The sequence below is a fragment of the Helicoverpa zea genome, chromosome 9 (assembly GCF_022581195.2).
Source record: "Helicoverpa zea isolate HzStark_Cry1AcR chromosome 9, ilHelZeax1.1, whole genome shotgun sequence".
Classification (NCBI taxonomy): Eukaryota; Metazoa; Arthropoda; class Insecta; order Lepidoptera; family Noctuidae; genus Helicoverpa; species Helicoverpa zea.
Genome location: NC_061460.1, coordinates 1,698,363 through 1,725,659, shown reverse-complemented (window position 1 = coordinate 1,725,659; position 27,297 = coordinate 1,698,363). Strand labels below are relative to the sequence as shown.

Sequence of the window (27,297 nt, the reverse complement as noted above, 5' to 3'; positions counted from 1 at the left end):
AACATGCAGCAAGCATAGCTTCTGTCACGGCTCCGGTGCTGCGGGGCTCCGGCGGTCGCATGCGAGCTTATCGTCGCAGATGGTTTTCACGCTCACCACCGCAGCTTCGGCTTGCTGGCCGGCTCTGCCGGCCAGCCTCAGCCGCGTCGGCGGGCGTTAAAACTACCTGCGCTTCAGCTCGCAGGCCGCCTCGCCCCTCCGCGCCTACGCGGTTTTGAATTGCACTCTAGGGGTAGGGCAGACAAGACTACGTGGAGTCGGTTTTGCAGCGATTCGTTTTCGTCACTAACTTCAATTTTTAATACAATGTTTTTTAATTGAACGAGCATTATTAATATTTAAATTAACATTAAATGCTAGGTCGTGTTTTAATCAAATGGCGAGCATGCAACTGCTCGCGAATAGATTGGAATCGTAAAGTTTTTCGCGCCTATTCCAATGTATACACGATTAGTTTGCATGCGGACTAGCACTGTATATTATGGAACAAAGCAAGATACTTTGGCCACTACAAAATATATGTGAGTATTTGCGTACTGCTGCTGTATACATCGGAAGACTTTGTATAAAAAGTGAATTCCAATCTATTCGCGACTAGTTTCACACGCTTGCGTACTAGCCATGTATATACTGTAAATACGCGTCAATGTTTCCTATAAGATCGATAGGGTGAATTGAAGATAATATTTATAGAGGTAAATATGCAAAAGAAATATGAAAAAGGCTTTTAGTAGGTCATATCTTTTACTACAAAAAACAACAGCATTCCGAATTCCGTTGCCACCTGATCAATTTATATTTTTACCCTAGCATCAGCTATTTTTACGCGATACACGTACGCCTACATGCAACGATAAGAAAGAAAGTACAGGGAGATTTTTTCTATAGAATTGAATAAAATACTTATTTAAAGTCATTCTCAATAGTATGAGCATACCTATCGCTCTGCTACTTGGCGGCATATAATACTTCTCCATACTCTTTCAATTAACCTCAAACTTAATCCTATCATTGAATTAAAGAGATTTTCTCAAAAGATAGAAACCTCAAACAGGTCTAAACAGCAATTTTCTCGTATTCGCTAAATGAGGATGTTTACCGAGTCGGCCGCTGTGAGCCTATCCCAACCGCTCCAGTTTTGACTGTAAGCGACCGGTATGCGGTAATCGCTGAGAAATACGCAATACGCATCATTGACTGTTGACACGAATTGTGAACTTCATCCTGCGGTGGTGTATGGTGTTAACTTGCTTTTTAATGGGAAGAAGTACCTATATTTTGCGCGCCTGGCCTGGCTTGGTGAGACAAATACAGCTAAATGAGTGTCTAAAACAGTGCTTTTACCACATTTTTATTATAATGCTTAGGAAAATTTACTATACGGATGTCCTTAACTTCTATGCATAAGCAGTGCAGTTTTTGTGACTTGCTCTTCTTCAATCTTAATCATCCAAGAAACATTTGTTGCACGCTCGAGAGCCGAAGAGAGTTCTCGAACCTTTTTTGTAGCTAACTATCAATGAAATGAAGGTCATTGCCTACACTGGCGCCAATAACCTAATAGATCACAATCACAGTTATGCAATTCACCAAGATAAAAGTAATTCATCATTTACTTGATATCTTACAATAACAATACATGACTATCGGACAATATAGCTGACCGATTTGACTTCATGATAAAGTATTGAGTCACGTGAGAATATTAGTAAACAATTTTTGATTATCAACAGATAATATATTTTACGTAACAGGCATTAGGAAAATAGGTATCTGAGATTAATTCTGACTCATCATATGCCTGGAAAGTTCCGAAACTGTTTTGTTGGAGTCTAGTTGTAAACGACTGCCTATCTGACTGATCACCACAACTGGTTAGTAAGACTTCACAGAATAAAATCATGTAATTTAACATTAATTCAACATTTAAGTTTGTTTTTTTGTTGATAATCACACAAATTCAAGTCGCATGTTTCTGTAAACAGCACGAAACGGATATAAACGATAAACATCATACCTAAGCAAATGAATGATGTGTGAAATAACAAGAATTGCTAATTTCGGAACAGAAACGCTTAGTACATTCTGTATTTGATTAAGGAATTTGTACGAAAGGATACATTTTTTATAATCCCCACGTGCCCAAACATGTGCTGTTGTTGTCCTTCTATCAAGATTGTCCTTAGAACTGTCGAGTACCTAGAGAACCTATCCTTCGTTATTTAATGATAGTATTTATTTAGGTCTTCTATTCTTCTTTTACCCGTATGCCGAGAAGGCTTACGTTTCAGAAGGTATCCGGTCTAAATCATTAATTTAAAAATAAAGAATTGTAAGCAAACATTGTAGAAATAATCGCAAATTGGTACCGTACCACATGAGTACTTGAAAACGATACTACTACAAATAAATTACAAACAACGATAAATTACAACGTACAATTCTCTGTCGACCTTACAAAGGACACGTATTTTATATAATAAATAAAATACCTATCTAGGAAAAACTGTGCCTGACCTCGATATAATAAACGTTCATAGTTAACTGTTCTCTCAATAATTTTATATATTTTTTTCTAAAATATATGCTTGGCAATGCACTATAGGAGTGTTATATACTTTTATTAATTATTCTGCAATTAGGAAATATCGTAATTATGTGTGATCCTCATTTTTCACAAGATCAATTTGGTTGTTTCAAAATTATGGTCCAGTCAAGGCACATTGATATCTATCCAATTGGTGAGCGTTTGCTTAAAAATCTACTTAGAAAAATACTAGCAGTGGTAATTACCATTTACTAGTAATCCATTGTCTTGACAAGAAATCTTTACAAACCGGTCGGTAACAGATAATGAAATTAAAAAAAATATACAATTATCCGCTTCGGAGAAAAAAATATCGGATGCAAACATTGATTGTCACAACACTATACAATAAAGGCGTTTCCATACTTGGCATTTTCATATTTGATCCATTTCTTGTTCCACCTATTCGATAGGAAAATTAGGTTGTTGGATAATGTCTTGTCAATTTTAAATTGGACATCTAGCAAAACAAATTGAAACTTGTTATTCAAACAAAATTGTAAGAGAATAAATAAATATTTCTGAATAATCTTGCTGCCTACCTACTGTATCTATTTTAAAACGTTAATGGCCTTACTACAAAAACTTTAACCACTGTTTTACACTTGTCTAAAATAAATGTGGCTCCAAAATGAACCATATGTCAACGTCATAATTTGACATTTTTTTAGACATGTCTTAAACTGACGTTAAAAAGTTTTTGTGGTAAGACGGTAAGAATTTACGAACACGTCGCAAAACCGACTGGGCGGCCAGACAGACGATTTTTTTCGCACATTTTTTACCTGTTTTGGTAGTGCCTCAAATAATCCGTAACTAAGATCGTTAGAAGATAAAAATAAACGTTGAACGTTACGAATCGATTTTTTGTGGGATTTCCCGTTTCCTAGACCAAAGCAAATAAAGTTTTTTGCCAACTTATTATTGTTAAAGTTCATTCAGATTTACAACTTCGCAAGATCATCGTGACTGTCAAAGGATATTTAGGTTTTTGTCAAGTAAATAAATAAGTATATCTATCTATTATTATCACATTGGTCTAAATTCAATTCATTGGTCAATTTTGTATAACATATGTATGCTAGTTTTAAGGTATTTATCTATGGGCCTTTGATGCCTGATAATAAAGATGATTTCATTTGATTTCATTTGATTTAAATACCCACATTGAAAACCAATGTCACAGGTTATTTTCTAAATAGGACAAGAATATACCAGAAATAATAAATATTAGTCACTGTAGGCAAAATATAGGGTCAACGAAGCAAGAAATCATAGCTGTGGACACATAGAGTATTGCCAGCATCGAAAACCTATTTCGTTTGGCACAAGACAGTCATAAATTCTAGCTGACATAAGCACTAAAGCCGAGAAAACCAACAAAAGAAACAGAACTTAACGTCCCTCAATTACGTTTTGCTAAATAACAAAACTATACCTAGTAAAACCCTTTCATTTTGATTACAAACAATAAAAAGATACGTATGTCAACGACACCATTATTTTTCCTACAAAAATAGCTCAAAAATCTCCTACAATACATTATGAGACGTGAAATAGCTAGAACATTATTTTTTTAAATTTAGCGAAGAGACGTAGGTAACGAGAGTTATCGAAAACAAGATAAAAAATAATACTTATCTTCAATCATTCTTCAAAAACAATTGATGCGAACTTTCGAGGTGCGTAGTAAGTAAATAAACAAATGTGAATCATAACCATTTAGAAAAATAAATAAATAAATACGGAATCAAAATTCCGTAGCAGTATAATCATAGATTGTGGTTCAGGAATCGATTCAACCAATCGAGAGAATTGCATTGGATCGCTCCAGTTTGGAACACCGCAAAGAGTTGTATACCGCAATTTTCCACATATTTCCAGTAAATATTCAAGTGATAGTAGAAAGAGGCCATGTGGCCCAAAGTTTGGCGACAACTACTTATACTAAGCTCATACCTCTTTTTGTAACAGAACTATACCTGTGTTATCACACCATAGCAAAGCCGCAATCAACTTTCAATAAAAGACTATAACCATGTTGCTTTAGAAAGCAAATTAATAACCAGTTTCCTTTATCGACTTATGTGAAACCAATACCATACTTATCAATTCAATGGCATAGTAGGGCTTCATCTCACTTCTTGTGCCATACAAGAGGAATTATTTGATAATTTTTCCTCATTTATTCTCATTTGCCTTTCTAGTGACAAAAAAAGCAGTATGAACTAGTAAAGAGTTTCGTTCCTCCTTCATACTCTATGGCACACTATCGACACGAACAAATCAACATTGAAACATAAAACTTTGGTACCACAAACAAATTGGCATCGCATGTTTCCTCTCACGTGCGATATCTCATGTTTACTGGAACCACTAGTGCCAAATGACGTCACATGTCGCGTCTCAGCTATTTCCGAATTTCTCCTTGAGACTGCCCGTGCCGTCAGATGTACCAAAAATGTGGGTTTCACAGCTTTACGTAGTTACACTGATTTACGACGAGTTATTATGAGACACTGTTTCTATTTTGTGAAACGGAACGGCGTGTATATAGTAGTCCAATGATGACGTAAAGTAACGTATATTTTTTTATAACACGCGTCAGAGTTGCCAGGAGATAAAAAGTGTTTTGACGTATTTTTCCTACTGATAAGTACGCAACTAAATTACTGTAACTCCACTTCCCACCAACCTCGATGTGAATAGGTTTCCCTTCGGATTATATTCAATTGAATAAAATCATAAAAAGATAAACTAGTTCATTTTCTGTGCATTCAAGCTGTGAATGTAATAGACAATATTCATAGATAATTTGTAGAAAATAGTAGTAATATAACTGGGTAATCTGTGTGGTTTTCTGAACAATATAGGTAAACTAGTAACGTTTCAAAATGTAATAGCTTACAAATGCGACAAATATGCATAGTATTTATGTTATTTTTTCCTGTAACCTATGTTAAGGTTATTTTCTAGAGGAAAAAATAATACTATTGCACTAACATTGTCTATGACTAATCAAATTATGCATTGTTGATCTTCGAAATCATTTTTCTCCCTACGCATATACTATCGGCTGTCCTTGGCACTCGTTACGGGTAGTCAGAAGCCAGGAAGTCTGACACCAGTCTAACCAAGGGGTATTGGGTTACCCGGGTAACTGGGTTGAGAGGGTCAGATAGGCAGTCGCTCCTTGTAAAGCACTGGTACTCAGCTGAATCCAGTAAAACTGGAAGCCGACCCCAACATATGTAGTTGGGAAAAAGGCTCGGAGGATAATGATATACTATCTTTACTTCAGTTACCATAGTATACGTCTTTTACAAATTCTATTTGCATAACATGAACGTTTAATTACTGGAAACATGACGAAGTAACTATTCGCAGTTTATTGCCCATAATGTTTATTCATTAAAGTTAGCTTTATTCATGAGACTGGCATATTAATCTCAGTTATGCTAATACAGATATTCTAAGAAAGAAATGGTAAAATTATACAAACGATTATGCATCTTATCTCCGTTGCCTAAGGCTGTTATTAAGTTTACTCTGACTTAGGTAACTCCACCCTTTCATAAATACATATTTCATACATGCATAGCAGCTGTAAAATTTTTCATTTGAGCCAATAATGCTTGCATACTTCTGGCGCACCCTTTGGTCGGTTAGCCCTGTTTCTAATTCTCTACTAAGTACCCACAAACTATCTAGACACACGGCAGTGTGTCCGCCAAGTTCGAGCAAAAAAAGCGACACACCGGCCGTGGGTTATATTACATGAACCATTTCGGGCCAAATTCGACCCCCCTGTAACTCAAAATCTATTTTATTTACGCATATCAAATTTCTAGTATCTATTGAGACCCCCTCACTTATCTAAAATACAAAATTTCATTAATATACCTATTGTAGGTCTTGAGATATTGACGTCAGAAAATCGCTATTTTTACTATACACTCACTGACTGACTGATTCACTGACTCACTCATCAAAAACCTAGACCACTTCCAATGGTCGTATTGACTTGAAATTTGGCATGGAGGTAGGTCTTTATGTCAAGGTAAAGGGAAAAATCTGAAAATGGCCAAGTGTGAGTCGGTTTCAAAATAATGAAGGTGTTTTATACCCGGTGTAAATTTATACCCCTAAGGAACTAAAACGAACTAAATTTATCTATATTTATATAATATATCTTCGAATGGTTTGTATTTAGTTTAGTTAGAAGTAAAATAGTGTAGTTAGAAGTAAAATAAAAATCTGAAAACGGCCAAGTGTGAATCACTTTCGAAAATAACGAATGTGTAACTTTGATCCACGAACATAATATATGATAACATGTCATGTCAGTCAGTTGGTAAATCTAGTCCATTTAGTTAATCTAGTTCATTTCTTTGTAAGAAACATAGTGCATATTAAAAAATCTAAAAGATAGTATAAATGAGACATTCCTCTAACTAACTTCATCATAAGAAAAAAATAAAATAAACAACCTTACAAAAATAAATGAAATCCCACCCAAAACAAAAATGTGAAAGACTGCCAAGTTCGATAATATGGGAATGCTTCGCCTATAAAAGAAGTGAGATCTGAATAAGTACCAAGTTCCATACACATACCTCAGTTAAAAATAGTTACTTTTTAATGATGTTACTTGGCAAGTTTTAATAGAAAATTAAATACTTGATTCATTGCGTTTAGTATGTTTATAACAAGGTGTATGAAAACCTGCCAAGTAACATCATTAAAAAGTAACTATTTTTAACTGAGGTATGTGTATGGAACTTGGTACTTATTCAGATCTCACTTCTTTTATAGGCGAAGCATTCCCATATTATCGAACTTGGCAGTCTTTCACATTTTTGTTTTGGGTGGGTTTTTACTATCGTTTTAGTTATTTTATTAGGTAGGTCCCTCCCTGTGTTAATTAAATAGTTAAACAAATATGTTGCTGTCTTCCAAAGACACAGCACTTAGGGACCTAAATCAATACAAAGTGTACAGTCAAAAACAACCTAATTTAGTGGAATTCGGTATTTTAGATGTAATTTGGTACGATCACAGAAAAATAATGATTAAGAGATAGTTTACATAAGAGTAAACTGCATATACCTACCACATGAAGTTTAGGGAAAATCGCTGGACAAACCTAGTCAATTTACGAAATGTGAGTATGTTTCCTAAACCACTGTTGTTGTTCACAAAGATGAAGCCACAGTCCAACGAACAATGAAGGTTTGTCAGCAAATCGTCTAAGCATTTCAACACATCGCCTGCCTAGGACAACGAGGCATTGTTCTGGAAAATAAACACTATAATATTATGTACCCGAGCTTAGTTCCTATAAACAAGAAACGTTAATTTCTGTTTCACTGGTCATTAATATGAACTTAGTACATAAGTATTTTTCAATGTGAACCTCACTTTGAAAAGCTCATTATGGAAAACTTTCTACTACTTGATAGACGTTATGTATTCTGGATTTCAATGTATTTTTTTTATATGAAACATACCCATATTTTACATTACCTACCTATTGAAAATTCTACATCAATTAAAATATTGTTACATAGCTTTGCCAAAACAAAGCCTTTAAACTGTATCAGATTTAAAGCAATGAAGAATCCAGACTGCTAATTAAGTGAGCAATCCATCCAATTAGCAATAAACCAACTGTGACTAAAAGATCAATTGTGCCAATCACTCATAAGTCCCCAAGAAACAAGGGTGTCTCATATTTAGCGTGTCTACCAAGTAACGTCTATGTCTGAAGAGATTCCTCATGTCAAGTCGTTCCTATTTTCTTTTTACAGAAGTCATAAAAGAGCACTTAGGATATAAGTTTATGGAAAATACAAGTTGATGTGACTAATTGTTTATTTTAGTTTGCGCAAAAATCGACAGAATCGGAAAAAGTACTCTTTGCGCAGATGTGGATAACCGTGAAAATTGGCAAACTTCGTTCGACTGAAACGTCGACACAAAGAAAGAAGAAAGATTTTTTTGTGATTTTAGTAATTTTGCCTAATCCTAACTTTTACGTTGTCTGGATTTAAACCATCATAAATTCTTAACATAGCCTATTTTATATTATGGTAGATGGTACATTACAATCCGGTTTAATTATCAACAAGATAAGAAACGGCGGTAAAACGAATTTCCTCGAAATACAAATAAGAGGTAAAGCCATAGACTTTACATTCTGAGAAACTGAAGGCCAACACATGTCTACGATCAGATGTTATTCTATTTTTATGAGGCAAAGGCGTCCATTTGACTGCCTCTACCAATTGTTCAATTAGAATATAGTGTAGGGCTGCGCTGAAACGTTTTTCTTCTTAGTTACCAAAGGATTATTCATTTCAACCATTCAATTGTTTTCTTTATAACTTTTGCATTCGTTGCTCAAATTCACATTATAGTATCTATGCCTTAAGCTCCTTATATCCTTCATTTATTAATACTTACCAACCTAAGGAATCTTTCAATATTCAGTTCAATAGACCTGCGCAAAAAATGCTTTACCAACGCTTAACGTAATTATTATCTTACTCTATTCTATTTACCTCGAGTAGTGGAAAATAAGCTTACCTATAGGATTACCTATCTTTTCAAGAAATAGGTATTTAGCACATAAAATCAAAAGGTTAAATGTGATATAATTAACCAAGATTCATAATTTTGACCACAAAGTTACATACTTAGTTACAAAAATACACGCTATTCTATTAAGATTCACTATCTTAAGCTAAAGCAATTCTAGTTAAAAGCCATCGACAGTAGCGCCATCCCTGAATTGTAATGGTAACAATAAACGTTTGTTAGCGCGCAAAGTGATCCAGACGGAATTGATCCAACTCCATTCAATTAACGGGTACAGTTACTTTCCAGAACTTTCTGAATACATCACTTGTAGATGTACGTTGCTAAGTGTGTTTATGTCAAATTGTCTTGTCGTTAAAAGCTGTTATGTAAGTAGAAACATCTGTTTTAGAAACGAATACAGCGGAATAAACTGTAGTTAATGTTAAAAATGAAGACATGAATAAATAGCGACCTAAAACACTACGACAATAAGGGCAAATTTTTAGTTGAAACAAAAGTTTCTTATAATCCGATTTGAATATCAGAAAGGAGGAGAAGAAAGCAGAAAGGAAAGGTGGAGATTCACAATAGCAAAGCTGAGTGTGATTGCAAGTTATCTTATAAACGTAACTAACCACAGGCCGTCCATCCGAAACCAAACAGTTACCAACTATATTCGTCAAATCCTCACAAAACATAGAAACAGATAATTAAATAAAGGCCATTCATATCTTCCGTTGACAGCCTAAGATTGAATCTAACAATAACATTGTCTAACTTCGAATTAGTGTCACAAAGCATGAGGAATTATGAAAGACTGCGGCAAATCGTTTCAATTTGAATTGAATGCGTAGAATTGGTTTCTAAACGCTTGTCTTACTTATATCAGTATACGTCTGTAACTAATTCTACTTCGTGTTTTGATTCTGTGATTTTAATTACGAACCGACAAGTAGGTAGATGATTGAAAAAGCTGGTCAATTGGCCATTTATTGACGTACTTTTTGGAGTTAGGCAACGAATACTAGTATTGAAGAACACGTTCGATTCCCGCGGTTTCACCCACGTCCCGTGGGAACTACTGCCCGTGCCGGAATAAAATATAGCCAGAAAGTTAGTCAGAAAGAAGATGAAGAAGAAGAAGCGTGGTGATTAATGCTCAATCCTTATCCGTGTGAGAGGAGGCCTGTGCCCAGCAGTGGAACGATAAAAAGGCTGCAACAGTAACAGTCAGAAAGAATGTAGATTTCCAACAGTGGAAGACTTTTTTAAATTGGTTCAGTAGTATCTGGGCCTTTGGGATAAAAACAAACAAAAAAATGTTGGCTCTTTATTATATTACTATAGATAAAAGAAAAATAATAAAGCAATGAATGCTATTGGCAAATAAAAGCGTTCATTTCATGGTCATATGGCCATAGATTATGGCCCATAAAGTTCTCATCCATCATCGTATAATCGGCGATTGAAGGAGCGGCTTCATTGGAGCTATATTCCAATCCAGTAGAATTTATTTTTATTTGTGCTGGCAACTTTGAAAAAAATAAAAGAAAAGATTTTGCAGATACGTTACTTTAGTCCCATATTATTAGTTTGTTTTACGCATTAAGTACGTTCGCTAGACATAATTTTAAGGTTTATTTTTTTATATTTTCTGTACAAAATGACGTATAAATAGCTCCTTCAATAGTTTTCGTTTAATGGTAAAATGTCGTAACTCGGCGTTTTTAATGAAATTACAATTTGTCTCCAACAATAGAAGTACCTAGAAACTAGGTTTCATTCAATGCCTAAGTACTTTACTCATTTATATTTATAGGTTTTCCTCATATGAATATTATTTTACTTACAAACTAAGTACATAGTCAGACTATTTACAACAGTAACCAATCACATCATTATATAGGTTAAGCCAATTGAGTATTGCCAAGTAATGAAATTCTACTAAAATGGTAGGTTAACTGACCTAGATGTCCCAGTATTCAGGAACAGCACGGGATTGAACCTGCAAATAAAAAAAATAACAATAAGTAAACCTTTTCTAGGAATTGTTTGTTGTGGTTTTTAGGCATTTCCTGATACAGGGCCGAGGGAAGGTCCGATAGCGTTCCGGGGCCCTGTTATAATGGGCTCCAGAAGAAACATGGTGGAATTTAGGCAGTAAATCTGACACTCCCTCACGCTGCACACCCAAAGCGGGAGGGGTCATCTGTTGATATCCCACATAAAATTGGTGTTTTCTAATACCTAAATAACCTGGGAATATTAATTTGATGAATAATTGATGAATAGGTTACTTCTACGCAAGAGATCTCCAGTTCCAATCTCTTACCGTCGCGTCAACGTAACAAATTAAAAAAAGGATTCCAAATACGTATTAGCACTTCACACATAAAATAAATTATTAATACATAACAATAGTACATACGTCTTTTATCGTATATAAATAATGAGGTAAAAAGTCGTACATATCGCGAACAACGACAATAACTAATTGTTCTCTTATCATTATGCTTTATGTGCACTCACGATGAACACTAAAACATATTGATGTGTCATGTTTGTGCAAAAATATATCTTAATATAATTGTAATAACTTAGGAACCTGGATATTCATTCAATGCAATTAAACATACATTTTTTCTTTGATTATATAATTGTCCTACTACCTAAAGTTTTTCGATCTGTTCCCATGTCACATCCTGCTTTCTTGTTATGGTTACTCTACCAAAAAGATCTATGATGAGTAAGTCATCTTAAAATTATCACTCACTTAATTGAATACTATTAGCGCTTTATAGGACATTGTTAGTCGCCCTTATAAGCTAAAATCAGCCTATCTTCGGTCTAACTAACACATCGAATTTCATTCTACAGTTTTTCGGAAGCATGTAAACTTTAAAAATTCCAAAAAATAATTAAAAAACATTTCTCAAAACACAAAAAAGGTTATCGATATTTTTTAAATGGTACGGGTTACGCGGGTCACGAATACGAATTCGCGATGCGATCTTCGAAATTCAAAAACACCGCCACAGCTAAAACCTGTACCGTACAAATACGTGTGCAGAATACCAGTTTGCCAAGGACTCGTGTCAGTACTTTTCCACTCTGTTGCATTACATCACAGAAGCTAGGTTCAATGACCTGAGCCTGTTGGACCGCTTGTAAGCATGGTGTGCATATAATATAATTTGCTCGAGGTCAGAAGAAAGTGATTTGATTCGGTTTTTGTATTGGAAATCCCGTATTGAATGAATGGAGGAAAAAACATGAAGTAAGTACATAGAACATCTTTAAAACTTTGAACGTCTATTTATTTGATCCTTTGTTATGAGTTTTTATAACTCATGAACTTGCTTGTCAACTATTATTTTGCAATAATATATGCATAGAAACATCACAATAAAATAAGAAAGAAACCTTCTCTTCTAGGGAAGTCGGTAAAAAAATAGAATCGTAGTACATAAGAAACGTTTTCCCGTAGTTTTGATTTCTAAAACAATAAAAATAATACTTAAGGTTTAATTAAATAAAACCTCCTTGCAAAGGTCAGAGAAGATTGCCTTCTGGTTTAAGTATCGCAGTTTATCGATTTCCGCACGGAACTGAATTGCAATAACTCTTATGAATTTATCAGTGGTGAATATTCTTTCCGGGTTTTGATTGCACTGAGAAACAAAACTAAAGGCAGGTTTGCAAAGATAAACCTTAAGGCACAGAACGTCCTCTGCTGAACGATGAAGGCCCTATTGATTTCTTAAAGGACTGGTTGGTAGCAACTCTTACTCCCGAGGGAAATAAGCTTATTTCCACGATCGGATAAAAAGTCGCCTATATCCTTTCTCAAGCTCTAATTTACTCGTGTAAGTTCTGAATCTCACTCATAACAATGTGTTGATTTAACGTGAAAGAACGATAGAAGGACAGGCAGAGTTACTTTCTCATTCATAATAATTAATTAGTAAGGACAGGGTAAAAAACCTTCCAAGAACAGTATTTTTGCGCAATACCAAAGAAATAAATCACAAACTTACAAGGAAGCCATAGAGCACGAGATGATTAGAAGGTGCAGTTGCCTAATGACATATCATTTGTTTGGAATGAGGACCGGTTTTACCTACTATGCAATACCTACGTAGTGCAATTTTATGCACGCATTCTAGACTATTCTGACGAATCTAGATTTAAATCTGATATCTTTGTGAACATGATCAAATTCTGCAATGGTCGAACGGTAAAAAGTTGAGCGAGTATTTGGATGTGAGTGTGGAATTTTCAGAATACCTACTACTTACCAGTAGTAGGTATTCTGAATTCCCTAAGCAGAATGATATGAAAAGATATGAAAAGGTAAGTCAAGAATTTACCCATCAGAAAAGCGTGCCAGAATGACGGGAATAAATAGATAGAGCATTCGTATAAGGGTGCTAAGCCACTTAAGTTGCTCTTCATAAATAATCGTCAACATATCGATATAGTAAAATAACTCGAGCTCATCCTCCTTCCCTTATTTATCGAAATTTTATTTCAGCACAGCACAAAAATTTGTATAAATAACAACAACATAAATAATAATATGTCGAATTCCAATTGGAGATTTCTTCCATTCATTAACAAATAACCTCGTCTACCTAGACAGATGTACAGTTACCTACCATAGAAAATGAAGACATACAGAACCTTCGAGAACATAACAGTAAAAGCTTTAGGCTTTCACTTTCCGATGCGCCTTTGTCGAATACATAATTATTAAACCAGTATTGTTTGCTGACCTACTAGTATAATAATCAAGATATGTATCTGCTAGCTGTGCCCCGTAGTTTTACCCACTTCCCGCAACAGGGTAAAAACTAGAAAGTCCTTCCTCAGGGTTGAACTGAACTTTATGAATATGAATATAATTGACGCCATAATTAATTGGAATTAGAGAAGCACTAACTATGCCTGCAGAACCACTTCCCACAACCGAGCATAAAAGGTAGCCGATTTAATTTTTCAGGCTCTTACCGAACTGTATGACTATGAGTAAATATGTATGTTATACCCTTCCTTAAATTTTATGAAGAACCCCTAAGGAATCTTCATCAATCACTAAAGTCAATGAGATAAAGCCAGTAAATGCATCAATGACGGTCAACACAAAAAATAAGACAAAAAACTTGCTCATTGACGATATTTTTAAACGGTTTTTTTATTTCTATTTTTATAAATTACTAATAGACAAACTAGTTGCTACTTCGCTTTAATAGATCAATTACCAGATTGATGAATTGCAAACCATTCACATCTAGGTAAACGTCTACGTTTTTTGCGGTACAAAATTCAACTTTATCAGCTACAAAAATAGGTCCAAACTCGCATAGCACTTAAAATACGGACATCGTCGAAAAAAAATGCGCTTGTCCCTGCTATTGAACTTGGAGCTTTATCTATGGTATAATAAGGTCGATAATCGTTTGTTTACAACTTGTTCTGGTTACGATCAAAGAGCAAAATAGGCATTATTGCTATTAGATAAGGCCGCACGTGTGTCTTCGAGATCACGTTCGTACAAACAGTATTTACATATTATGTTAGGTTATGTATAGTTAGCGCCAAGTTTATCGATGTGGTTAATGGCTAATTTATTATTACGCCAATCTCACGGTTTTATTGTAGAAGGAATTGCTTACAGAAGTGAATTTAATCTGTTGCTATGCAGCGCGAATATACCTTGATATGAAAGTAGATAAGAAGGGTCAGTGTCACATCTGGTTTTATTCTTAATCTTGGTAGATGTAAGAAAAAAAATATTTTTCATTTTTTTGTTAATGCCGTTATGTCCTAGCCATTATGTAGCAAGACATTAAAAATTCGAATTAGGTTTTCAGGTTGGCTGTCATCAAATCGTTTATCGAAATGATAGATAGGGGGTTTTCCATCAATCTGATCACTGAACACTTTTAGATAAAATAGGTAACATGACACATAGATTTATTGTGGATAGATAAAAGCTTGATAGGAACCTACGAAGCCTTTTATATCCCATTATGATTATTATCTATTTGACTATAAGCAGAAGTAGAGAGTGACGTTTGCATTCGTAATCCGACAAATACAGACGGGCTCAACAAAGCAACTTAAAATAGCATAATTAACAATTTTTTATTGTGACCTAGTACTAGAAACAACGTTTTTGTTGTGAAATTATACAGTTTTTGTTACAAATATGGTCAAAAAGTGATTATCTACAATTATGGATAGCAGCCCATCTCATCGTGGCGGACTGCCGTATCACTCTTCATCACCAGCAGTAGCATCATCCAATAGTCGAGCACAGGATGAAACAGTTGAAGTTCTTTCTACCCCTGAAATTCAATCCTGGATGTCTAGCATTGAACAGTGCCTGAATGAGGTATCGATAACGGTTTCGGAAGGCAAGATGAATTCCGAACAAAAACAAAGAGTTACTAGCCTTTGTCGCAAAGTGGGACACGGAGTTTCTCAAATGGCTGTGCAATATCAGTCATTAAAACATAAAGCCATACAGAACTACACCACCCTGCAAACGTTTAAGGAAAATCAAGACCTCGCCATTAGTTTGACTGAGATCAAGCAGAAACTACAAGAGACTCTCATCAAACCAAAATCGGAAAGAACTTCCTTCGCAGACATGGCAAAGGGTACAAAAAGCCTTATTCGGCCTCAAGCAACTAGCTCAGTTGCGATATATCCTAGTGACCATACCAAGACTAGTGAAGAGACCAAAAGTTTTGTCCAAAAAATTGTATGCCCTGAGGAAATGAAATTGAAGGTACATGGACTTCGGAAAATAAGAAATGGAGGTGTTATCATAAGCACGGAGACCAAGGATGACATTCTAAAATTGAAGCAGACTGTCGAGCGCTCCACGTCTGCATTTACTGTGAGTGAACCTCAGAAGCGGAAGCCCCGTATTATAATTATTGGGGTACCTACTGATATGGCAGAGAAAGAAGTATTTAGATGTATTTACGAACAAAATATCGTCGACAAACTTCCAACATTGACAAAGGATACATTTTTGACCTCATGTAAATTAAGCCATAAGTCAGGAAAAAGGGATGCTGACAGCTGCAACTACATCGTTGAAGTACCAGCCAGCGTCCGGAAAGCACTAGTGACTCAGAATAGACTTTACATAAACTGGACGTCGTGCCCGGTACATGATTTCACCCTTGTGACTCGGTGCTTCAAGTGTCAGCAGTATGGTCATGCATCCAAGACTTGCAAATCTGCTACCTCTACTTGTGGCCACTGTGGAGGAGAAGGACACGCGACTCAAGAGTGCTCTTCAAAGGAAGAACCGCCAAAATGTGCAACCTGTAAGCGCTATAAAAAACCCCACAATCACAAGACGGGAGATTCCGAATGCCCTGCTAGAAAAGCCGCTGAGTATAGGTACATCAACTCCGTAGACTATAAAGGCGTCTGATAGCGTCAAACTCTAGATAATATTTAGCTATAATCATTTTTACACATTATATAATTTCATATTTTACTTAGGGTTAATGGATTACTGATTATTTTTAGGCCCGCATATTCACACTCAAATATTGTAGGTACTCAATATGTATATTTTAATTAGTATGTAAGCATTATAACAAACATGTGTAACACTGTATTTGTCACATTGACCTAGTTTTTAGTTACTATAGCAATTTATTGTTAATTCGCTATAAATATTATAATAAGCACTTTTACGCCCGAGACACAGGTTTTTACCTAGTTCGGGCAAATTATACATCAGCACTTTTTAGAATTAGCAAAATGTTGTAAAATTATGTTCAAAGTGAAGTAATAAACAATTTATTTATTTATTTATATTTATTATTTAGAACAAGTGTCCACTTTTAGCAGAAGGACAAGACATAAACGAATAATGTGTCGATTATCGCATAACCATTTTATTCGAATAGCCACAAAAAATAAATAACATCAAAATGGGCTATTTTCAATTAAATATTGAAACAAAATATGTTCTGCCTATCATTGATGAAAATACATAAAATTATTTCTCGCACAGGGCAACCAAATTCTCAAATGATTACTATTGTGCTAAAAGGGTTCACCAAACCACTAAAGCCTTGAACCCTCTTCCAAATGACAAAAATCTCAAATGCATACGCTGCATACGCACGCAATGGTCTGTCGTATTAGTATTACATTGATATGTTATGTCTATGTCCTTGTGACTGTCGCTAGGTCATAAAGGTCCTTCCCACCGATGCACGTACCTACTGCAAAGATATGATGCGCTGCATCTGTTTTTGGTATGTGCAAACCATTTTTAACGTAAGCCACGGGCATTAAAGATCACTTTGATTAAAAGTATAGGTACAGCATGTTTGTAGGAATAGGTAGGAATATTTGTTAGCCTCCGTGTTTGGGTGTGCTAGTCGATATTTACTCAATCGCATTTTTGATGAGATATGCAAGGCAAACTTAAACTTGTATGTCTTTTAGGGATTAAATCATGAGACTAATAGGTAATAGCTTATTATTCAAACACTAAGTTATTCAGTACCAGGTAAAAGAGTTATAGATAAAGGTAAGTATGTAAATAGGAAGCTTCTGAGAAACAGAGGATTAAGGGAATCCCCATTGTTATAGGTAAAAGGTATTTAAAACGAATTGCTTGACCAGTTACTTTAAATTTCCCAAATAGGAAACCAAAACATAGAAAATTAGAACATAATTGTATAAAATCACAGCATTCCTCAGTCAAACATTTCGTGCACTTATTGCCCGACATATTTTCTTGTGACACGACTCTTATGACTGGCGTGGCATATTAATTTACCTCTACAACAGACGTGAGTAACATTGATTAGTTTATGTTATATTTTATGTTTTGCCTACGAGACTTGGGCTACTTGACATGCGTGTGACGACGCTTTCAAAAGGTAATCCGTCAACTGGCTTAACATATTTTTTTCTTCTAAATCAGTACAAGATATTCAAATATCTTCATTATCACATGAACGTGTATTAAGGGCAGTTTATATTGTTGGACATTGGTCTTACTACAAAAACTTAAACATGTGTCAAACACTTGTCTAAAAAAAGTGTGGCTGCAAAATGGACCTTATTTCAACGTCATAATTTGTCATTTTTTAGACAAGTGATAAACTGACGTTTAAAAGTCTTTCTGGTAAGACGGTGTAAGTTGTTTTTGTCTTATATTCTGCTATTTATAATTAATATATATCTGTCTGTACATATCTGCTCTATCTGCTGCTAGATACTTTCCTCACAATACTAGAAGAGCCGTTTTGGAGACATTTTATAATTTAGCACCTTACTGTAAAATATTTTTGTTTAACTAGGTACGAAGTAAGTAATCTAATAAGTAAGTTTTTCAAAGGTCTCAATAATTCTCCAACTGCTAAAAAACAAAAAACATCTAGTATTATATCTGGTAAATTGCTGCTGAACTTCACGAACTTCCTTCACCACTAGCTGACGTCACCATCCAATACGATATCAGGTCTCGGATCCAACTGAGCAAGGCTTGTTTATCAAAACACGAAGCCAATTATTTTTATCGCTTCAGATGCGGGTTTCTGGCGATGTTCGTATTTCACCACACTTCTGAACACCGTATGGTATATATTATTTACGTTTGCAAGTAATTAAACCACAGACACTGCTAAATACTAAATAACAGATGGAAAATTTTGGTTGTGTAAAGAATGTGGTGATCCTGGAACTGTAAGGAGATGTAAATCAGCTAAAGGCATGAGCAATGTCATTCTAATCACGCAAAATCATACAGTAAGCACCATAGTGTATTTAGATAGGGAAATACTAGTAGTGACAGGAGAATAGTAGACAATAGAATAGACAGTTGATGGTATGCCATTCAAATCCAAAAAGAATTAGGTTGACCGATTGATGTGAAAATCTTTTTAAGAGCAGAAATTTATTTAAAGCCTAAGCACACGATCATTGTAACCACTCCAAAAATCCCTATCTGACACAATGGCCTAACAAATGTAGGTAGATACATTGTTCTTGAAACACCGAAGCACCACAAGTGTAACTACAATATTACCGGTAAGAATTAGCCGACTCGTGCCATGGTCGGGGATGTAGCACTGTATAGAACTGGTATATACCACCTCACTACGAGACCTAATGGATCTTCTGGAAAGTTCTAAACGGACAGAGTCTGTCGTCAATCATTATGTGGAAGAGTGAGTGCAAAGAAACGGGCTAAACAAACTTAATGTGTTTTTAAATAAAAATCGATGATAAAACTTTGAATTTTAACTAGTAAAGAGTAATTGAATTGTTGATTCGTATATTTGATTTATGAAAAGTAATATAAGAAGAACGAGTTACCTAATTCTAAGTAGCAAAGAAGTTAAAAATCTAATAAAATCAATCGAAACCCATCAGAAGACTTGTATTAAATACATAATGGAAGTACAATGTCTAAAAGAGCAATGACATAGGTCACAGCGCCATACCTAGTCATGTAAGTGCAGATGACGTCATTACGTTACTAAATACATACATACATGCATGTTTGCAGGTCTGGAGAGCATGCATTTGTGACTCACGCAGGATATTTACACATTACAGTCCATATTTATCTGTATCCTCGTATATTAGGTATATGCAAAGAATTATGGCTGGGAAACTTTAAAACACATTTCATTAACACACGTTCCTGCATTATCTCCCGTATGTTTCTCATCATCATTTGCTTGACCTTTTCCTATATTATCAAATGGGTTCAGCACAGCATGTCTTTTTCTTCCAAAGTTTCCTAATTGAGACATCTAAGACTTCTTACAGCCATATCGTCCTCACTCAATCCTTCAATTGTTCTATATCCATCGATATCAATACTTAAAACCTTCCGTGTGTTCTTATAGTTACTTAAATTGTATTAGGTAATTCGAATAAGCCCTAGCAACACCAGGTGTGTGTATTGTGTCCTAAGACACGAAGACTGTTATATGAGTAAAGATTGTTTGTAACTTTATGCCTTGTGACACAAAAAAGTTTGCAAATATCAAACTGATACCTTGCATACACTGCTGGTGAGTTACATTTCGCCAATAAAGACCCTTCAAATCTTAACGAAAGAAGAATATTTTCGCATAACAACCGAATTTTCAATACAGAATTCCGTCAGCTGCATCTCTTTTTTCACACCATAAACAACTCTAGCACTATAAACTTATACATCAACACATAAAGCCTAATATAGATTTACTACAGACAAAATCCCTGGCCTACATACACAGAGAACTTTACACACACATGCAAACACCAGTCTCCCGTAAACTGACGTAGAAATACAGAACAAATCACATATGCTACATACTAGAGATGGGCTTAATAAAATGTTTATTCGAATTATTCGAGTGAAAAAAGATTATTCAAAATTCTGGTTCTTCCAACCTGATAGATGTGTTGCTAGGGAGTTTGTTCCACCACTTCTTCTTACCAGCAAAAACACATAGGAAGTGGTGAAGGGCGGGCGTTTTGAGGCTGTCTTTTTTTTATTTTTGAAGTTCGAAAAGTGCTGATTTATCAGCCTAATTTGAATAAACGATTTTGAGATTTTTTTCATTTACCTGTTTTGACCTATTTGATAATATAAAAATAGCAGCATTCATTTATCACAAATTAAATTACAAAACAATAACAACTTACCTACAATCAATTAATCGTATAATCAATTACGTACATTCATATTATCGGTCAGAAATTCAGTCGAATTCATTTATCACGTTCTTTTACAATCGTACAACACTACTTACCTCCTGCAATATCTAAATATACTAGCTAAGCGCCCCGACCACGTCTACGCTGACGTCAGAAAGATTTAAAAATAAACTTAGAATATACGAAACTCCTTTGACTAACGAGACAATGAAATACAAACACACTTTACTTATAAAAAGTTTTGAGGCCGGTTTGAAATGATAAATAGCGATTCAGAAACGGAACGGAGTTATTCAACTAGTTTGTACAAATTCGTCTTAGAATGTATTCAGCAGTTTTATAATACGTAGACGAAAGGTTAAGTATCTTGTTAAATACCCAGTTATAACTAAAAAGTTTCTCCATAAGTGCCTAGGTGTAGGCACAATAGTACTAGGAGTGCACTCATTATGAAGAGGTATTTATTTACTCTCGAGCAAAGCGTCAAACGTCCTAACCACGTCTGGCAGCCTGGTATTTACGTTACTGCACAAGGAGTACACATCAAATCACAGGCCTTCATGAGGCCCTGGTACTTTGCCAAGATATACAGCGATAAATATAATTAAATTAACCAAATACTTGCGCAATTGCTACTTGCAATATTTAGCAGATTTTGGTTAAAATTTTGTGCCAAGAGTTGTTTGAGTCAGATGTGGATACTTTCAATACTATGGGATAGAACTGGCCCTACCTATCGTCCATTGAACCATTCTACCCCTGGCAGCAATATAAGAGAATTTGCAAATATTATTTATTCAACAGAGTCTAGGTACTTTAAAAAAAAATAAGTAGATATATCAGGCAGTTGCCCTAACATTAATAATATTATACAATTCTATGAGATGATATTAAATAAAACATGAATGAAAGGACACGGTTGACCTTGATGCTACACAAGTGTTTGAAAAGACTTCAATAACAAGAGCCTGTATGGAAATACATAATGATAGTTTTTATCTCGGCCGTAGTTACTTAGACCATATTCAATCTAAAGAACCTCATTCATTTAGAATCCTATTCTATTATCCTTTCATTAGTTTGCAAGGGTGAGCCAATAGAACCCCTTTTGCAGGTATTGAAAAATTCAGGAAGAGTACCTATATAGAGTTTCAGAGATTTGAACAATTCTACTTTTAGATCTTTAGCACTAAATAAATGTGGCGATCCTTGGGGGAAGCCTTTGTCCAGTAATGGACTTCTTTTAGCTGAGACAACGACTAGACAGGCAGAAATACCCTTTGCTTGCGAAAACACGAGTAATAATAAAACTTGGTAACATCTTACGACGTTTAAAACGAAAAACATACAAAAAAGTCACATTTGTCTTATTTCAAGCTAAACCCACAAAACTGGTTGGAGTACCTATACCTGTTTCACATTAAAAACATTGCAAAAACAATTCTCAATGACCTCTAAAAATTGATAAGAGATCGAAAGGAAATTACTTTGTAAACATGATTTTTTTGCCAGAAACGAACGAGAAGTAAGTATAATAGAATAGTGTTGGATTATCCTGGAACAATAGACCACAAGACCTTCTAGAAAAATCCCGAAATCCTTCTTAATAAGCCAATAGAATAAAACTCAAGATGTTCTTTAATTTCATTGTCTGTTGTCACGCAAACTTGTATCCTACGAAAACCTTATAAAAAGTTTGTAAACACTTTTTTGTCTAGATTAATGGATACAGTTTGTTTTGGCTAGACTCGTCTGCTCAACTCTTGGCGCTATTCCCACATCAACGTTTCCATTTTCAACGCATTCCTTATTATCGTCACAGTTTTGGAACATCATTGACACCTACTGCACCGTTGCACGTCTTTTATGAGCCTTATTACGGCTTCATTACTGCTTATTTACCTATATCAACTTCATTTTCCTATTCAGCAATATTCCTTATGTATTTATTTAAGTTTGTACAGTTAACCATAAGGTGACTTATTGTTTTAAGTTCTAGTGTTCATCAACCACCTACTTCTCATCCCTATAAGATCTGCCCAACAATATTCAATCGATTATCCTACATCAAAACCTAATCCCCAACTCGTGATTTATCGATCTACAAGACCGAATCACTACAGTCAATATTCTACAGATCGAATGAACCATGTCGTAAATCTATAACGTGTTTGAAAGCAGAGCCGGGTCGCGAACGGCCGGTGAATAAACTCGCTTGCAGGTAGCTATGGAAACTTCCAGAACATTGTATGAAACGTTCGAAGGAACAAAGGGATTGTTGGTTCGTAAGGAACCTTCGGTCGACTGGTTAGTACCGTAAGGTTTGACGACGGTGTCTAGAGAAACAATGACAAGAATATAACCGGGTTTCTTTGTCTTTGGGCTTTCATCTTCGATAATTTTATTCTAGTTTTGCAACTGTGATATGTAGGCTATCGTCTATCGCCTTTTTGACAGTTATGAAATAAAACAAAGAAAGTAGAATACAATATTTTAGATGCCCTAATAAAACAAAACTTTCCCGTAATAAATAATTTGAAGTCTCCAATCTGTATGTATACCAATCATTCAATAGTCTACATACAAACGCATTAGCTTTGTGTATAACTAAGAATCTAGTGATTTCAGTAATGTATCAATCTCTAGATTTACTTAGGTACTTGAGATAGAATTTTGGCTTGAGCGCCACAGGTGCAATTTCAAATTCGTCTCTCTAGTAAGCAAATCAACATATCTGCCTATCCTTCTTCCAAATCAACATAGCCATCTATAGATGGGTTATTGAAATCCACCATAAAATGCCCTGTTCTTGAACAACCAGCTGCAAGTTCATGTTTTATCTAGGAAAGAATGATAGGTGCACACGCGCACCTAACTCTGGATTTCACACAATCATTGATAACACTATCTTATCAAGTATTGTTTTTCCGATAGCGTTTTATGAATTTATACGGCTCGTCTGTTTTATCTGTGTGCATCTTTACTGGGTTTTATGGGCACAACTGACGTAATTGGATGAATTGTGAGTATCTGAATGAACACAATTTAACTGGAACCTTTCATTGAACACAACTTAATAAGAAGCATGACACGGGGTCCATATCAGTAACTAAATTCTGTGCTAAACACTGATTTTCAGTAACTACGTATTGAGGTAACATACACATTTAAGCGCATATTTAATTAATTCAAAGTGAAAAACTCTGCAAAATTACTTTTAGAATTGAAAGATACGTTTCAGCAACTTTGAACATAGGAAGGAAATGATAACTACATAATAAGGATACCAAGAGGAATTCGTTCTTCAGAAAAAAAAAATCGAAAAGACACTTAAGTAAACCGGAATAGTGAAAAATTAAAAGAATAGGTACTAACAAACCACAGTTTCAATTTACTCCAGTGACAAAAATCTAGGGAAGGCATAAAGAATCGTTCTATTTTTATCCAGTTAGTATTGAGGTTGACCCCAACCTACTTGGTCAAGGCTAGGCCGTTGACGGGATCGTCTAGGTCAATTTTGACTTAGAGATTTATAACATTATATTTATCTTCAATACCAGAACTTTACACGACTCCTTCCGAAGGTAAAAGAAAAAAGCCATTTCTAAAATTCCCTGACTGATCAAAGTGTGTTGCAGGCATTATGAAGAAATTGGACAGAACTTCGGCAAGGCATATAACTTTTCCGAGCAAAGTACGTAAAAGAAAATGTATTGGTAATCTTCTTTAATTATTATTATAATTTAATTATAATAAATACTTTGATGAATTCTGATGTCTCTGCATTAATTGCAAATTGTTCTCGCTTTACCTACAAAGTTAAAAACAAAGGAATTCATTTAGTTGTACCTGTGTAACCTATTGAGTTAGGAGAAAATTATAAAACCTACCATGAAGGTTTTTATACATGAATGAACTGTTATTGAAAATATTTTATAGGTAGGTACTTACTGGCAAAAGTGCCTGATATGTAAATACCTAGGTACCTACCAGTACTGGGATTGAGCAAGGTCGTTGTTCTTTTCCTTATAGCTATTTTAATACATAGGTCAACAGGTTTCAGTCAAGTTTCTATTGCTTGGATAATCCACACTAACAAAGCGTTTATTTACTCAATCCTTATCCCACAGGAAGCATCTGGTTTCAATATAATTGTGAATTTGTGTATAAAAAAAAAATATTTGTAAAAACTTAAAAAAGCAAAGAGTTACGACAATATTTTTATCACTTCAATTTAGCTATAATTTTTTTTTTCTACGAAAATATAAAAACGAGCCTGCATCAAAACACGCATAATTATGATGAGAAAGCCATAAATAACCAATAAATCATCATTTATTAGTCATGAAAATATTTGTGTCTCTTATTCGATTCGAAGCCGCTACACGCATTCAGTAGTCAATCTTTTTAACCACTGTGCCAACTATGCCGACCATCGTCATAAAATTACTAATACAAAAGGAATTCGCTTACACATAGGAAATTATATCATTAAAAGTAGGTTTAAATAAGTTCAATGAATACCTAATATTTATTTACAAAAACTTATATAAAATGCTGAATTTTAATTTTAAGAACGAGGCATGTTCTTCAAATTGTTTTTTTTTTACGTAAAACTTGCTCCTCAGATCACAGTTTTCCGAAAATGTTTCCATACATGTTTCATGAGAGAGAACGTAGGTACCTAATTGATTTCAGATACGGAATATTTCATGATTCATGTACATTTTATGAGTCACATATAGTCACTTTATGACTGACTAGCTTTTGCCCGCGACTTCTTTCGCGTGGAATAGTAACTCCCGGTAGATTTTTGGTTTGACCAATAGGTGGCGCTATATGTCCGGAATAAATTTTATTTTTATATTTTTTTGTAATAAAAACTATCCTATGTCCTTTCTCAAGTTTCAAACTATATCTGTACCAAATTTCACACAAATCGATTCAGTAGTTTAGGCGTGAAGAAAAGACAGACAGACAGACAGACAGACAGACAGACAGAAAGACAGACAGACAGAGTTACTTTCTCATTTATAATATTAGTTAGGATTAGGATTCCTTGAAAACTGTCAAGAGCTATATTAAGAGCTGCTTTCAGAACAAGATAGGCGGGATATTACGGGTTTTTTGTTAATCGTCGTCTCGTATGTTTGCATGTCATTGCTTTGTGTAAATACTACGATAATGGAGGCAATTAACCTTATCAAGTAATTGGTTTTAATTAAGATGTACAATTAGATACAGTTAATGTCAGGTTTTGCTTTAAATTGTGAAACAAACTGTCATAAAGCACCGCGAAGGTCACCTAACTCCTATATTGTTTACATAACTGTATTCCGGTCAGTGAGACGTTCAAATTACAGATTACCGAGGCCCTGACTCATTGACTTATATTTTTACTTTACCGCGGCCGTTGACCTCACCAATAAGTTCAAACGCCTCAGGAAAGTAAGTGCAAAACACAATATAGCGATAAGGAGATAACGAGCAACACAAACGGTAGCTTTTTAACACAATCCGACAATAATATCAGAGTAAACTGCATGAAATAAACCCTCAAACGTTCGAATTATGCTAAAATGTACAAACGCACATCGGACGTTCATTCATGAATTCCATGACGCAAGTGCGTTCAAAAACATAAATGAAATATGCAATTTAGCACCTAATACACTAATAATAAGTTATAAAATAACTGTACTTACCACGTTATGCTTTGTAACACAGAGCACACACAATCAGCTGTTCACAATGCGAAAAATTCACTCAATATTTTTGTAAATAAGGCAAGCACGTGCGGCCGGCTTGGCAGGCAAAACACATCTGGACAGTTAGTTTAGGTCGCCGCTCGAGGCGAGACGCGGGCAGCCGCGCCTCTAGCCACAACACCGCATTTTTAAAACACAAATACAAAATCGCTTTCCAAAAAAAAAAACCTTTTTTGAAAATCCGCACTCAAAAAACGCCCTCACACTTCGGCGTTTCCACTTAGAGTGCTATCATTCACGTTAATTATACTGTTTACACAGCAACAGATAAATGCTTATTTAACTTTAACATCCAGATAGATAACAGTGGAATTTTACATAATATTTTTTTGTTTGTACGTATGCAAATAGAGTTTTTTTCTTTCAAAACTTCAATGTGACGGGCGGAGTCATTGTCTGATCGCCAAGGTTACGTTATGTAGGTTTTAATCTGATTTTCAGATTATGAAGTCTTTTTATTTACTTTGGGCAATACAAAAATAATATAAAAAATAACAGATTACTGAGCTGTTATAGGTACACAAGCGTAACTACGAAGAACACAATAAAAACTAATTTGTTTGACAGAGAACATCAAGATAATTGGTTCATTAACTGCAACTGTGTTATTCATTAACAGAGCTCATCTTACGGAAAAACGCATACAAATAATTA

At 34.9% G+C, this 27,297-nt stretch overlaps 1 protein-coding gene across 1 annotated transcript in view; it reads right to left on the bottom strand.

Annotated features, from left to right (window-relative positions):
* Positions 1 to 27,014, bottom strand: part of LOC124633014 (monocarboxylate transporter 14-like) — a 40,426-nt gene extending 13,412 nt beyond the window's left edge. The window contains exons 1-2 of the mRNA XM_047168096.1: positions 26,581 to 27,014; positions 11,136 to 11,174 (exon numbers count right to left, since the gene is read on the bottom strand). The gene's annotated coding sequence lies outside the window, so the exon portion shown is untranslated. The remainder of the gene's footprint in view (positions 1 to 11,135; positions 11,175 to 26,580) is intronic.
* Between the last annotated feature and the right edge of the window lie 283 nt (positions 27,015 to 27,297).